Source organism: Gorilla gorilla, chromosome 2 (assembly GCF_029281585.2).
Source record: "Gorilla gorilla gorilla isolate KB3781 chromosome 2, NHGRI_mGorGor1-v2.1_pri, whole genome shotgun sequence".
NCBI lineage: Eukaryota > Metazoa > Chordata > Mammalia > Primates > Hominidae > Gorilla > Gorilla gorilla.
In genome coordinates this window covers 74,724,095-74,739,210 of record NC_086017.1, presented here as the reverse complement: position 1 = coordinate 74,739,210, position 15,116 = coordinate 74,724,095, and the positions used below count along the sequence as shown (strand labels likewise).

Genomic DNA, 15,116 nt, shown 5'->3' with positions numbered 1-15,116 from the left:
CATATTCTCACTCATAGGTGGGAATTGAACAATGAGAACACTTGGACACGGGGTGGGGAACATCACACACCAGGGCCTGTCATGGGGTTGGGGGAGCAGGGAGGGATAGCATTAGGAGAAATACCTAATGTAAATGACAAGTTAATGGGTGCAGCATACCAACATGGCCCATGTATACATGTGTAAAAATCCTGCACGTTGTGCACATGTACCCTAGAACTTAAAGTATAATAAAAAATAATAATAAAAAGAATAAGAGAAATGGTGGTGTGTGTGTATGTGTGTGCATTTTTTAAATAAATATTTTTAATTCTTTTAATTATTGAAAACTAAAAAAAAAAAATCCCACCCTCGTGTTTAGGAAACAGTGATAGAGCCAAGTGAAGATAAACAAAACTGCCCATCTGCTTTTATTTAAAAAGATATTCAACTTTCCTTATTAAATATTGTAGGTCTGTTTAGAATGTAACCAACACATGCCTTTTTGGGAAAAGAAATCCAGAAGAGAAAATGTAAGCCCTTTAAAATGACAACATACCGTGTAAAGAAGATAAACCATTAGAAATTTGATTACGCTGACTTTTTTTTTTTTCATTTCTGAAAGGGGAAGAATGTCTTGATTGTTTTTGCTGACTATAGAAGCAAGACCTACTTCTAATCATGTTTCTTACTGATGAAGTCTCAGAGGACAGTGGAGGAGATCGATCTTATCATGATAGAACTTCCTTTTTGATATGATTGATACAGAAAAGCTGAAGCCTGTTGGAGGCTTACAGCCTTCAGAATATACATCAAACATCTCCTTGGCCCATATGGTGCCCCTGAGTTGCAGGCTTTGAGGAGTTCTTTAAACACCTCTCCTCCTTTTCCAGGCTCTGTGTCCACATCAGAATGCTCTGCATCCCCATCAGAACGTTGTGTACCATGGAGAAACAATTTAAATAAATCATGTAATAAAATGACCTTTCCCAAATCACGTTTTGGCGAGAAGATGCTTTTTACAGCTGTCTCTTTGCTCTCCCTGCAGATGCCAACAACAGTGGAACTTTTACAAGTCCTACTAGAAGTTTGACATCCAGTTGAATTCAATTCTGGGGGAAGCTAAATTCAGCATGCTTCCTTTTCACATTTTTTGGCAGATTGAAAATATATACTGCCAATGAACCAGAGTGTGTACAAATAATATCTTCAGCCTTAGAGTTTGCTTGTGAAGAGAAGACAGTTCTGGGAGAAAGACCTTGAGGAGGGAATATAGAGAGGGATTATTTATTTATTTACTGGACTTGTTTATTGGCTTGGTTAAGATAGCTGATTATGTTGTCCTGGGAATTTTTGACCACGGTGATATGTAAATAAGGAAACGACTTGAAAAGTGATATGTAAGGCCTCTGATACATATGAGAAGTGATGGAAAGTGATATGAGACAGTCCCACGTATGCCAGGAGCTGAGACACAGCCACTGAGGGGTTTATTTTCTACAAGTGGTAGTGTTTTGTGGAATATCTGACAGACCACACTATTTGTCAACACAACCTAATCCACATGTCACACAACATTTCCAATATGTTTTCAGAATATGGCCTATTCATGTTGATTACCAGGAAGGTCAAAATTCCCAGAAATCCAGCAATACCCAAAGGGTAGGCTGTAAAGGATGAGAAAAGCAATTCCAGAGAATGCCTGTCGCTTTTTTGTTTGTTTGTTTGTTTGTTTTACTCTCAATTTGCTAATTCAGGTTGTCTGGGCCACTGTATGGCACTGGAAGAAGAACAAGAAAAAGAAGTTGAAGTTATAAACTCTCTCTCAAAGCAGTTCTAGAATGTTCCTTCTCCTTTGCTGTCCTAGTCACTATAAGTTCTTTTGGAAGGAGGTGGGGAATAAAGTCATGATTAAAGAAACAATCTTTACTTCCTTTGTCTTTTCTTATAGTGGCCAAGCCAGTGATCATGTATTAGAAACCATGAGTGCTCTCTTCCTTCTCATTCTCCTCATCCTCTTCCACTTGTTTTCCCTCTACAATTCTCTTCACTTCTTTCCCTCTTTCTCTCCCAGTTCTTCTTCTGTTTCCAATTCCTCTTCTTCTCAAAGTTCTTTGAATGTTCTCACTTCTTCGAATTCTCCTCCATTTCCTTCCAATTCTCCTAATTCTTCTCCTTCTCCTTCTCCTTCTTCTTCCTTCTCTCCCTTTAAGCCTCAGCTTCCATGAATAGTTTACTCATTTGCTAGTTTAGAAATGAAATCTGCTATAGATTTCCACAGAATCTCAGAGTAGACCTAGTAAAACTAGGCTGAAACAGAAGAGTCCATACACCATCACTCCTTCTACTCCTGCCTCCATGGCTTTCTGCATGATCAGTAAGCTAGTTTCTTATTTTTTGGGCCATTTCCACTAGAAACTGTTACAAACTGTACAAGGAAAAAGTGGAAAGAGCAGAGTCTTAAAACTGCAAGTGGACTGACTGTATTTATTAATGAACAACCTTTCTTTCAAATGGAAAAATAACAACTTTCTGTTTTTCACACTAATTCATTATAAATAGACACCTATTCTTGTGTTGTCACTTTCGAATTCAGTTATACCTTGCATTGAGAAGATGATAAAAGATAATCAGTGGCAATTATTTAATAAATGTCCTAAAATAGATAAAAATGTTATCTAATAAAAAAATGCTTCTCATTAAAGGACACTGATCTACTGGCTAAACTCTAGTTTTGACTACGTAACATTGCCAAATACAACAAGTTCTCATCTAGAAAAATGAGAATTTCATGAGATTCAATGTAATAGGCTGACTTTAGGTAAAATGATGATTTGGGCTAAATGTCTTCAGGGTCTTCCAAGTCCTAGACTAGGGCCCACAAGGAGTTGATCCTTGACTCTTATACTGAATCCATTAAGAGTCCTCAGACTTGGAGTCTTTTCTCTGTATGTTGTGAATATACGCAGTTCACATAAAGGTGACAGTTGTAGGTTAACAGCTAAACTTTTACTAGTCTGGTGAGTATTTGAATTGCAAGAGGAGAATCAAAGCCCTAACCCAAAGACATACAATTCTAACAGCTGTATTTGAAGATAGATATGATATTTTATGGGATTATATATTGTTGAAGCTAGAGTCAAACTTAAGTACCATTTTATACAAACCCTCCATTTAAAAAATGAGAAAATGCAAATGTAGATACACCATGAGTGTTAGGACTAGACTGTCATAGGGTGGCTGATGGTGCAAGTTTCGTTGCTACTTCACTTTCCTTAACTCTATTCCACACACCCCGTGCCTATTTTCTAGTCCTTTTTCCCTCCTGACTGCAAATTGCAGATTCTACCTCTATTCAGAAGGAGTGGGAGGAAGGAGGAATAGGAGAAAATAGAGCCATTTTCCCTGGCTCTGTAATAAACATTTTTCATTCCAAGATAGCAAACTAAACACAAGCTACAACCTCTTCCGCCAACCTCGAATCTTCCAGAAATGCCAGCAAACATGTTTTAAATGAGTTTGTACACAGGTGCACTACAAAACTAGAGAGGAACTCTCCATGGGCCATAAACTGTGAGGAATCCCTAAAAGGTAGAAATTAGGTAATATCAGATTGCGAAGTAAAACTACAGCCCAACACATGTCTGGGACAGTCCATTTATACTCTTCCAAATTCCGTCTCTCCCTCTTCAACCAGAGCTGAATCTGACACCCAGTCCTTCCCTCCTCAAAGCCTTCCTTGCCTTAGAACTCTCTTTACTGGCTTGTTCTACACCAGTTTTTATCCACCTTCTTTTCATCATCACACCCTAAGAGTAAGGACTTTTTGCCCCCATGAGCCAATTTTTGCCCCTTAGGGATGGTGTTTCTTCTCTTGAGAATGTCTTATACCCCAAGGATCATCACAGAGCTTCTTTTAGAAGATGCTCTGAAAGGACAGGTTCTCTGACTCTTCTCAAGCTATACCATGGAAGTGAACAATATTTCTGCTCCTGTGGATGGCCAGCTCTGGGTGAATGGTTGTCGTATATGTGAATAAAGTCTTTTTTCCTTAAATGGCTTCAGGGGAAAATTCACAGGGAAAAAATCCAAGCACCAAAACATGGTTTAGAAACATATACTCTTTGTTTTAATTTTCCTCTGGTGTCCCCAGGACATGCTTTGCAGAGATGACTACTTCTGGATAATCTATAGCATGTAGCTATCAGCGTATTAAAAAACAAACTCATTGGTGGTAGGCAGCCTCTAAGATATCCTCAGTGATTTTTTTCCTTTCGGCGTTCATGACCTTGTTTAATCCTTTCCTTCTCCTTGCGCATGGGCCAGACTTACTGACTGGCTTCTAACACACAATTTTGCGGAACTGATGGTGGTATGTTTGGGCTCTGTGTCCCCACCAAAATCTCATATCCAGTGCTGGAGTTGGGGCCTGGTGGGAGGCGAGTGGATCATGGGGGTGGTTTCTCATGGTTAGCACCATCCCCCTTGGTACTGCCATGGTGACAGTGAGTTCTTACTAGATCTGGTTTTTATGAGTGTGTAAGTATCTCTGACCTCTGTTTCTTCCTCCTGCTCTGGCTATGTGAAGCTGCCTGCTCCCACTTTGCCTTCTGCCATGAGTAAAATCTCCTTGAGCCATGCTTCCTGTACAACTGTGCTTCCTGCAGAACCATGAGCCAAGTAAGCCTCTAAATCTCTTTGAGCCATGCTTCCTGTATAACTGTGCTTCCTGCATAACCACAAGCCAATTAAACAGTTTTTCTTTAAAAATTACCCAGTCTCAGGCATTTCTTTATAGCAATGTTAGAACAGACTCATACAGATGGGATGTCACTTCCAAAATTAGGTTATAAAAAGACTGTGGCATCCATATTGAGTTATCCTTGTCCCTCTCCCTCTCCCTCTGTTTCTTAAATTGCACACTCTTGGGGAAGCCAGCTTCTGTGTTACGAATAGTGCCCTGGATGCCCACATGGTGTCTAACTGAAGCTTCAGACCAACAGGCCTATGAATGAGATTTGAAGCAGCTTCTTCTGCCTGTATCATGCCTTATATGACTGTTATCTGGCTGATACCTTGATTGCAGCCTCATGAGAAGACCCTGAGCCAGAATCACCAAACTAAGTCCTTTCAGATCCCTGACCCACATAAAGTGTGAAATAGTTTGTGTGTTCTTTTAAGCCCCTAAGATTTGAAAAAGTTTGTTATCAGCAATAGATATCTAACACATTCAAATTAATTTCCGTGTTTTTTTTCTTTCCTCCAAGATTATTTATTATTCATTAGCTAGTGATATGGTTTGGCTGTGTCCTCACCGAGATCTCATCTTGAATTGCAGTTCCCATAATCCCCATGTATTGTGGGAGGGACCAGGTGGAGATAATTGAATCATGGGGGCCGTTTCCCCCATCCTGTTCTCATGATAGTGAGTTCTCTTGAGATCTGATGGTTTTATGAGGGGCTTCTCCCTTCGCTGGGCACTCATTCTTCCCCTTCCTGCCACCATGTGAAAAACGACGTGTTTGCTTCCCTTTCTGCCATGATTGTTAAGTTTCCTGAGGCCTCCCCAGCCATGCTGAGCTGTGAGTCAATTAAACCTCTTTCCTTTATAAATTCCTTTATAAATTTCCTTTATAAATTATAAATAAATTAGTCTCAGGCATGTCTTTATTAGCAGTGTGAGAACAGACTAATAAAGCTAGTCTGACTGTTTTGTATTAGTTAGATGTCTATTTCTTTTAGACAGACATTGGAGATAGGACTAAATGTTTTACCAAGGCAAAAATAAATACCAGCACATCAAATTAAAATTTAGTTTCCCATGTTATTAGTACGAGAAAAGTGATAAATCTGGTGGAACAAAATGTGACTAGTTCAAATAGAAGTAACCATACTTGGTTGTCCTTTATAAAGTTTTATTATTATTATTTCAATAGTTTTTGGCGAACAGGTGGTGTTTGGTTACATGGCTAAGTTCTTTAGTGATGATTTCTGAGATTTTGGTGTACCTATCACCCAAACAGTGTGCACTGCACCCAATGTATAGTCTTTTATCCCCCATCCCCCTCCCACCCTTCCCCCTAAGTCCATTATGTCATTCTTATGTGTGTGCATCCTCACAGGTTAGCTCTCTTTTATGAAAGTGAACATATGATGTTTGGGTTTCCATTCCTGAGTTACTTCACTTAGAATAATGGTCTCCAAATTGCTTGAACCCACAAGGTGAAGATTGCAGTGAGCTGAGATTGTGCCACTGCACTCCAGCTCGTGTGACAGAGCGAGACTCCGTCTCAAAAAAAAAAAAAAAAAAAAAAAAAGGAATAATGGTCTCTAGTTCCATCCAGGTTGCTGAAAATGCCATTATTTCATTCCTCTTTGTGGCTGAGTAGTATTCCATAGTATATACGTACATATGACATGTATGTCTATATATGTCCACATTTTCTTTATCCACTCATTGGTTAATAGGCAGTTAGGCTGGTTCCATATTTTTTCAATTGTGAATTGTGCTGCTGTAAACATTTGACTATGTAAGAAGACTTCATGAATTCCACTCCCAACAATTCAACATTTCTTATTATTTGGTAGAGTCTGAGGAGTTCATTACCTTTGCATCTTAAAGAGTTAGTTAAGAAAAGTACAGCATAAAAAGATTGCAACGGTAATGTCCACCAGCTTATAGGAATAGTTTTTTCCCCTGAAACTACAGTAGCCCCTTGACCTGTAAGTAAATGAAAAACTATATTCAAAAATCCCTCATCTGTTCATCAAACTAGGCCCAGTGAGTTCTCCACATGGTTGTATTTTTGCCCAGTTGATATCATTTTATATTTTCTGCACTCCAGTTTGATTGATTCATTCATTCATCAAGTATCACAAAGATAATGACTTTCTTTTTTTAACTCATATTTTAATTAAAATATTTTATTAATTCAGAATTATCTCTCCCTTCAATAACTCTAAATTAGTGAGTTCTTTCTTTGAGACCATTTTGAATATTTTTCTTTTTTGGGGGCTGGTGGTGTTGGACTGGTTTGATTGATTTCCGTAGAACCTGTTTCCTTTTTTTAAATGGCTACTCAGAATTTTTCTTTGATGAACAAGTAACCTAGAAAATATCCAGAGATACTGGCTGACTCGTCATATTAAAAATATATATTTTGTTTAGCAAGGCTGTGAAGAATGACTCATTCATAATCTGGCTTAATGAATCAACAAGGCCAAAGGACACAGATAACACTATGTCCCTTGTTCAAATGCAGCAAGCAGAGATACTGGTGTGGAGGAGAGCTAGGTGTGGATTTACATGTCAGAAGAAATATCTTCTTCACCACTGATCTGCAGCTCACCTGCATCTGGGCAAGTGACCAAAAGCTTTGACATTTTGCAGACCTGAGTCTGAAACTTGGCTATACCCCTTATTATCAGGTTATCCAAACTCTCAGCCTTTTTTGCATCTTCAAAATGAAAGGAAATAATTCCCCCTTCATACTGTTATGAAGTTTAGATGAGATGAATGATGTAATACTTAATTCTTTACCTGGGGCCTGATACATTGTAAATGCATGGTGAATGACCACGTTATTATGTAAATGGTGAACTTGAACTCTGTTTCTAATAGACAGGTGACTTCTCAGGTATCAATCATTGAAACAGAAATTGAAGAAATGAACTATTTTACTCCTCTCCTCAATGCATTAGTTTTAAATCTTACGGAATTTCCTTTATAATAGGTTTTAAAAAAGTTCAAAGATTAGTTCACATAGCCCAATCTGCTGATGATTTTATACTCAGAAAGTTACATTCAACTCAATCCTACAAACCAAGGAAAATATCAAGGACAAGAATAAGTTGATTGTGGTTTCCCTTGAAAGCCCAACAAACCACCATATTTGTTTGTTTTTTTTAAAGCAATGATAGGTGCAAACTTTAAAACTACTAATTTACTTATCTTTCTAACTTTCTAACTAGTAGTCTGAGTGTAATAGGGCCAAATGCTTATTTAGACAGTTGAGATAGAAACGTCCAATAGTTTACTGACAGTTGTCCAAATTAATGTGTTTTAATTATTTTCATTATAATTGATCTAAGTTTTTGATCCTATTTTTATAGAGACATTTAAAATCCTCCCTTATTAATTGCTTGCCTCATCATTTGCGTACACTCTCAAGGCCACTCCAACAAAACCTGGGCAATAAAGCAGAATGATGACTTTCTGTATTAAGTTAGAGTCTTGTTTGTTTCTAAACAGTTTCTAAGTCCCCAGGGTTTGTTGTCTTAAGAAGTCAAATTTGTCATTGTCTCCAGACCTTGAGCTATCTAAACATGGAAACCCAAGTTCATGGATAGGGTAATAGAAGAGCAAGCAGAAATCTTGATTTCCAGGCTTCCAGTTGCCACATCAGCTCATCTAGACATCAGTTTAAGGGCAGAGTAAGGACATTTGAGTCCAAAAATTCCTTTAATCCACTTTTATTATCTACTAAATTCTTAACCTACAGTATTTAACCCTCACAAAATTTCATGAAAATATATTCTATTTTTTTAAGTTTCTTTTACCAGTGGGAAAAGTTAAACTCAAAGTATTTAAAGCACTTTCCTGGAGTTCCCACTCAGCTCATAACCCTTAGGCTGGATCTAGAACATTGGTTCTCAGCCAGGGATGATTTTGCTCTCTCTTTCTAGGGGACACTTTGTACTGTCTGGAGACATTTTTGGTTGCCACAAGTGGAGGAAGGTGCTACTGGTGACTATGAGTAGTGGCTGCTAAACACCCTGCAAGGAATGCACAGAATAAGTCCCTGTAGCAAACAATCAGCCAGCCCAAAATGTCTAGTGCCAGAGCTGAGAAACTAGAGTTCTGGTGGACAGAGCACTGTCTACCAGAACTTTCTGTGATGATGGAAATGCTCTACTAGACACTTGAAATGTGGCTAGTGTGACTGAAAAACTATAAATTTATTTAATTTTAAATAACTTAAATTGAAATAGCTCCATATATCCAGTGGGTATTCTGCTGGACAATAAAAGTGTTATTTGATATATTATTACTTCCTCACCTATACAATGTTATAATCATAACAATTTTATTAGGTTGTTCTAAGAACTGAGATTAGTAGGTATGCAGTAAGTTATTAGCTGCTATTTTAAAATTTAAGTAAGTCCATGTATGCATACTAATTATGCTGTTACATATTTATATTCTATGTACATATACACATGAATGAAACAATTTCCAAAGAATGGTCTCAAATAATAACTGCATGTTTTGATATTCCACAGACTATTAAAATGCACCAACCCAAGGTCTCCAGTGCTGCTGAGTCCCCCTGTGTCACCTCCTGCAACTGCCACAGTTGTCAGGAGCTCAAATATTAGAGACCTTCTTCATTAGGTCAGTGAGTATCTAAACTTTAAAAAATAAATTAAGGGGTAATTATTAGCTTGCCCCCCATCCCACCAAGGCCAGATTTCCTTAAATGTCAGTAACTTGGTAAATATAAATATGGTTTGATTTTTAAAAGCAACATTTGTGTGAGCTTTTTGGAAGCTCACCTTTTTTTTTTTTTTTTTTTTTTTTTGAGTCTTGCCCTGTCACCAGGCTGGAGTGCAGTGGCGCAATCTCAGCTCACTGTAACCTCTGCCTCCTGGGTTCAAGCAATTCCCCTGCCTCAGCCTCCCGAGTAACTGTGACTATAGGTGTGCGCCACCACGCCGGCTAATTTTTTGTATTTTAGTAGAGATGGGGTTTCACTATGTTGGCCAGGATGGTCTCAATCTCCTGACCTTGTGATCTGCCTGCCTCAGTCTCCCAAAGTGCTGGGATTACAGGCGTGAGCCACTGCGCCAGGCCTGGAAGCCCATCTTTCAATGGCTTCTAGCCTGAAGGCCTAGCCCACTTCTGCAGTTTGAAGGTGTCTCTGGAAGACAGGCAGAATGGCCCATCAACACTGTTTGCACGAGGATGAAAGGATCTTGGTGGGCATACCAACGACTGAGCACTTTGAGGCTGGCAGTTGGGGCTGGACTCAGATCTCTGCTGCTGGGGAATAAGGTCAATCCTTACATCTCAAGACTTACCTTTGTCAGGCAAGGGGCTCAGTCTGTAACGAGTCTGGGCACACAAACTTGATACGGGAATAAGGACCAGTTAGATTCTTCTGGCCTCAATGTTCTAATGCTCTTTGAGCATAATTTCCTTTGGAATATAGGGTTTGAACTCAAAAAAAGGTTGGGACCAAAGAAGAAATCAGAATAAAAATAAATAGGGTCATGGCCTTTCTTTTCTTCTCTTCCTTTGAGTTTCAGCTTAACTATCACCCCTCTAGAGACTTCCAACCTCACCCTCTGCCCTTTTGTTATTTTATCTCCTTATTAGTTTCCTTCGTAGCACTTTCAAGAATTAGCAATTATGTATTTGTAGAGTTATCTACTTAGTTTCTCTCTGTCTCTCTTACTGGAGTATAAGCTCTGTGAGGGAGGAGACTATGTCTGTTTTATTCACCATGGTGTCTTCATGACTCAGCACAGTGCCTGGAACACACTAAGATGAGTAAAAAAATAAATGTTGGATGAGTGAATAAATGGAAACAAAATTAATTTGGGTTTAAATGCTACTGATGACTCTTCTGATTGGAATAAGCCACAAAAAGCCGTGAAAATATTAATATATTTTTCCATAATCCTGGAAAATAATGCTCCCAACTTGTGTTCATTTTTCCTGAATCTCAGAGCACTTTGATTCAGAAGTATTTACCAAATTGTAGTTGTCCCTAATTCCAGGATCCTGGCACAAGGTCTCTGGGGATGAGGCCACCATAGAAAGAATTATTTGAGCAATTATATGAGACATGTAAAGATCAAGCCCAAAGTCCGCACAGCCCTTAGTTCCTAAGGATTTCATGTCTGCCAAGAGCAAAAGAGAATATGGGAGTTGCCAAGCATTATATTGCCTCCCACCAAAGTCCCTATTTGGGTCCCCTTAGATATATAGTTGCTGAGACTTTCTTTCTGTTCACAAACACTCACAATGAGCCTACTATACACATTGGGTCAGGAGTCGGGGCTGAGTTACAAAGAATACCCAGTAATACAGGTTACGGTTAAGCTTTTAAGCCTACAGATCTGGGTTGAATTCCAAAGTTGGGCACTTACTGGGGACTTTGGATAAGTTACATATACCCCCATCCCTGTGATCCCTTATCTATAAACTGGGGTGATCATAGCACATATTTCCTACTGTTGCGATGAGCTTTCAGTGAGTATCTCTGGTTAAGCATAGATGCAGAGTGCCCAGCACATAGGAAGCACTCCATACATCCTAATCATATGTGATAATTTTAAAACTTGACTCCAGACTCTTTGGTGTTCTTCCCATTGCAAATTGGAGCTATGTCTCCTCCTCTTGAATCTGGAAGTTCTTATGAGTGCTGTAGCAACAGCCTGTGGTGGAGATGACAGTTTGTCTTCCAAAGCTAGGTCAAAAAGACATCAGCCTCCACCTTGCCTGCTAGAAGCACTGATCTACCTTGGAAGAAGTTCCACTTCCCCAGTGCCACCATGCTGAGGAAGGCACATGGAGGACCTCTGGTCAAGAGTCCCATCTTAGTCCAGTCTTCCAATCATTGCCACCAGGATGATAGGCCATGCTGCTTGGAAGTAAGCACTCCAACGCCAATTGTTCATTGCCCCAGCTAGTCGAGTTAACGCCCGCTGAGGCCCCAGACACTGAGAAGCAGACTCAATCCACCCAACCTTTGTAGTCAGAATTTCTTATCCATAAATTCCAAGAGTATAATAAAAAATTGTTTTATGCCACTAGGTGTTGGAATAATTTATTACCCAGCAATAGGCTGTGGAACACTACAATCACTATTCACTCAATATTACAAACAATTGTGATAATTATTAAGAGTAGTCCCAATTATACCATAATCACTAATAATTACTGTCAATAATTGAGTAGATTATTATTCTTACCACCTTGTATTCATTCACCCTTCTCCTGAGAGAAGCCTAGAGATGCCTGGAACTATTTTACCTTTGCTCCTCCTACAACGCCTTTCCCACCTGCCAATCTTTTTCTAACTCACCCTTACTCATCCTTTAAGATCTCAGATCTGGCATCACCACCTCCAGAGAGCCCACTCCCCATCCTGGGTCAGGCCTCCTCTGTAATGCTGCAGTGACCTGTGAGTTTTTCTTTGCACATTGCACACTGCAGTGGCTCCATTATACTAAGAATTTATGTGAGCTCCCTGAGGCAAGGCACTGACTCGTTAATAATATTATTTTCCCAAGGGCCTTCCGTTTGCACAGGAAAGACAGGATGAGGTAGAGGCAGAGGTTGAGAGCACAGGCTGTGGATCTAGACTGCCTGGGTTCGAAGCTTGGCTCTGCTACCTACCAGCTGTGTGATCTTCCATCTGCTTTAAACTGTGTGTGTGTCCCATGTGAAGGAAGCTTCATTCATAAAGTTTCTTTTGCTTCAAAGATTAAAAGCTTGAAGGAATAGAGAGCATTTGGATCAGTACTGAACATATAAGAAGTCTTCAATTAATTACCCTTTATTGATTACAAAATTGTACCTGTTGGTTTGGCTCTAGACAGAGGGGCAGGCCTTCCATCTCATTTTTCTTGTTCTGTCTGCAGTTTTCTCCTCTAGGTATTTGATCTGCTCTATTTTTGTTTGTTTAGCCTGGGATCTACCAGTAATTCCCAAATCTAGCTGTATACTCTAACCTTATCTGGGGAATTGATTGGAAAAGCTCAGGCACTGCTTCCAGTGTTTCTACACAAAGTGATACCAGGGAACCCATAGCGTTAACAAATTCACTCAGCAGTACTGGGGATGTGGCCCAGGGTTAGGGCCAGCATTTGGGAACATTGACCTAGAATTTCTATCCCGTTTAAATGTTACTGCTTTATCTTTCTCAAATTTTCAAGCGGGCATCCCATACACACAATTTCCTCTTCATATGGCAAACTGAAGTCTGTTTAAAACAAACATCCAAATGCCATTTCAATCTCTTTTCACAAGATATCCCTTTTCTCATCTAATTTTGTCCCCTTCACTGGTAGTTAGTAGCTGACCCTGTTCTTGTTCACTAAAAGAGCTGACCATTTGTGGTCAAACAGCTGGTGGCCTCTTTTTTTCTGGAGGGAGTGGGGTGGGAGAGGAGTAAAATTGCAAATAAGGGTGTTAAGGCTGTTTTCTAAAAGAGCCACTCTCTTGGCACATTCTGTGCTTCTCTCTACCAGAGGAGGGGGAAACTGGGGCTTATTCATAAGGGAATGAATAAATGGTCAGACTCACTTCAGAGTCAGATGCTAATCCTCTTTTCAAGTGGGAAATGCTTTTTTTCTATTTCCTATTTGTTTATGAATTTCACAGCATATATTCCTAAAACACCATTCCTGGAGGGAGGTGACCTGTAATTTTGTCAGAATTATATTACCCAATCACCTTAAGTCAGTATATATTTTAGATAGAAGAGAGATAGCAGAAAAACAATCCTTAGAGCACACCTGTGAGACCCTTTGAATAGCGCTTTGTGAATGAATTGCCCTTTATCTCTTTCCCAAATGATGCTATCACAGCTTAACTGGCACTAACACAGCTGTTCACAGCTGCACACAAGATGTTAGCAAGAGCACAATGTCAACCATTTGTCCTCGTGTGGGGCAGCTTAATTTATTTCCTTTGAGGATGAAGTCTGATACTCTGTTCTAGCAAGAATCCAATCAGCAAATCTAAAAGACATTCAGAGGTCAGATTTAAGGGATGAGATGAGATTCTGTTTCTGACTCTTCTTGTGGCTGTCTCCCCCTGCCCCTCAAAACCTACCGAGTTGAGAACTGATCTTGATGATGAATTTGTTTTTAATAGACCCTGAGCAGGAAGTGAACTGAGGTGGAAAAAATGTTCTTATTATTTGAGGGAGAACCATAGCCACTCTTCACCTCTCAGCTGGGTCAGCTGATGCCAGAATGCTCTTCACGTACCAATTAAATGCAATGTGAGATATATATATAGATAGATATATAGATATAGAGCACCTACTGCATGCCAAGCAAATGTGCAGGACCAAAAAAGGCAATAAAAAGTTTTGATTTTCATTGGAATTTAAGTTTCATGTCTTGCTCCTGAATGCCTTTAACATGCCTGGCACAGTTTAGATGTTCAATAAATGTTGAATAAATGAATAAATAATGCACTCTGTAAATCAATCTCATAAGCCAACCCAGATAGATTGGTAGCAGCTGCCCAGAGGGCTGTACCAAGAAAAATCCTGAGGCTATATTTAAGCTCAGTGGGAAATGTGACCTGATTGATTAGCAGTGTCTGTCAAGGGCAGAAGAGGGGTGAAATCAAGTGTGTGATATATTCGCCTTTTGGGGGCTAAACATAAGTAATATAGCTATTCTTACCCTCCCTCTCACTGTATCTTTAAAAAAAAAAATTTCTTTTCCTTCAATTTCTAAAACAAGCTAGGTGGCTGTCATGGTCTAATCAGAAATAAAAATCTTCTGCAGTCATGGCCCCTATCTATTCTGAATCCATCATTCTTTCTCCACTCAGGAGGGAAGAGCAAATATATCGGGGTTTGAGTCATTCAAAGAGACTGCTGAAGGAAATTCTATTTCACTACTGTCACAGTGTTCACTGCATCTTGTTAAACAGAAAAACATAAAAATATAAAACTTTAAATCTCACCCTCAATTAACTCAGCTTCCCTGTTGCAATTCACTTTATCAAAGCCAGAGGAGCAAGTTCTGACACTACTTACTGGGAGAAGATGTTGCAAAACAACATATATTTTAGATGTTGTCTTGAAATTCGTAAAATGGTCTATCCAACTGACCCAGAGCTCTAGTGGAGTGACACTGTGCAAGTAATTTGGCAAAAAAGTTTCACTAACAGCTAACCTCTAGTTACAGAAGCCATGCCAGTTTGCCTGATCTTTAGGCAATTAGATCCAAAAATGTGGCAACAAAACACAGCCAACTTTTTTCTTTATACACTTTGGTTTGAATTTGTGATAACAAGTATGTGTTACTTTATAAATGGTAAAAAAAGAATTCATATGGATATAAATAAAATACATATGGATGTATTTTAAAAGGCAGTGTTTCTA

The 15,116-nt window shown here is 39.2% G+C and overlaps 1 long non-coding RNA gene across 7 annotated transcripts in view; it reads right to left on the bottom strand.

The window, feature by feature from the left end:
* Positions 1 to 15,116, bottom strand: part of LOC115933979 (uncharacterized) — a 355,939-nt gene that overhangs the window by 148,905 nt on the left and 191,918 nt on the right. For 2 of the 7 annotated variants that reach the window (XR_010132860.1, XR_010132859.1), the window contains one exon: positions 12,386 to 12,480. The exons of the other annotated variants lie outside the window; for them this stretch is intronic. This is a non-coding gene — a long non-coding RNA (uncharacterized lncRNA). The remainder of the gene's footprint in view (positions 1 to 12,385; positions 12,481 to 15,116) is intronic. 7 annotated transcript variants of the gene reach the window in all.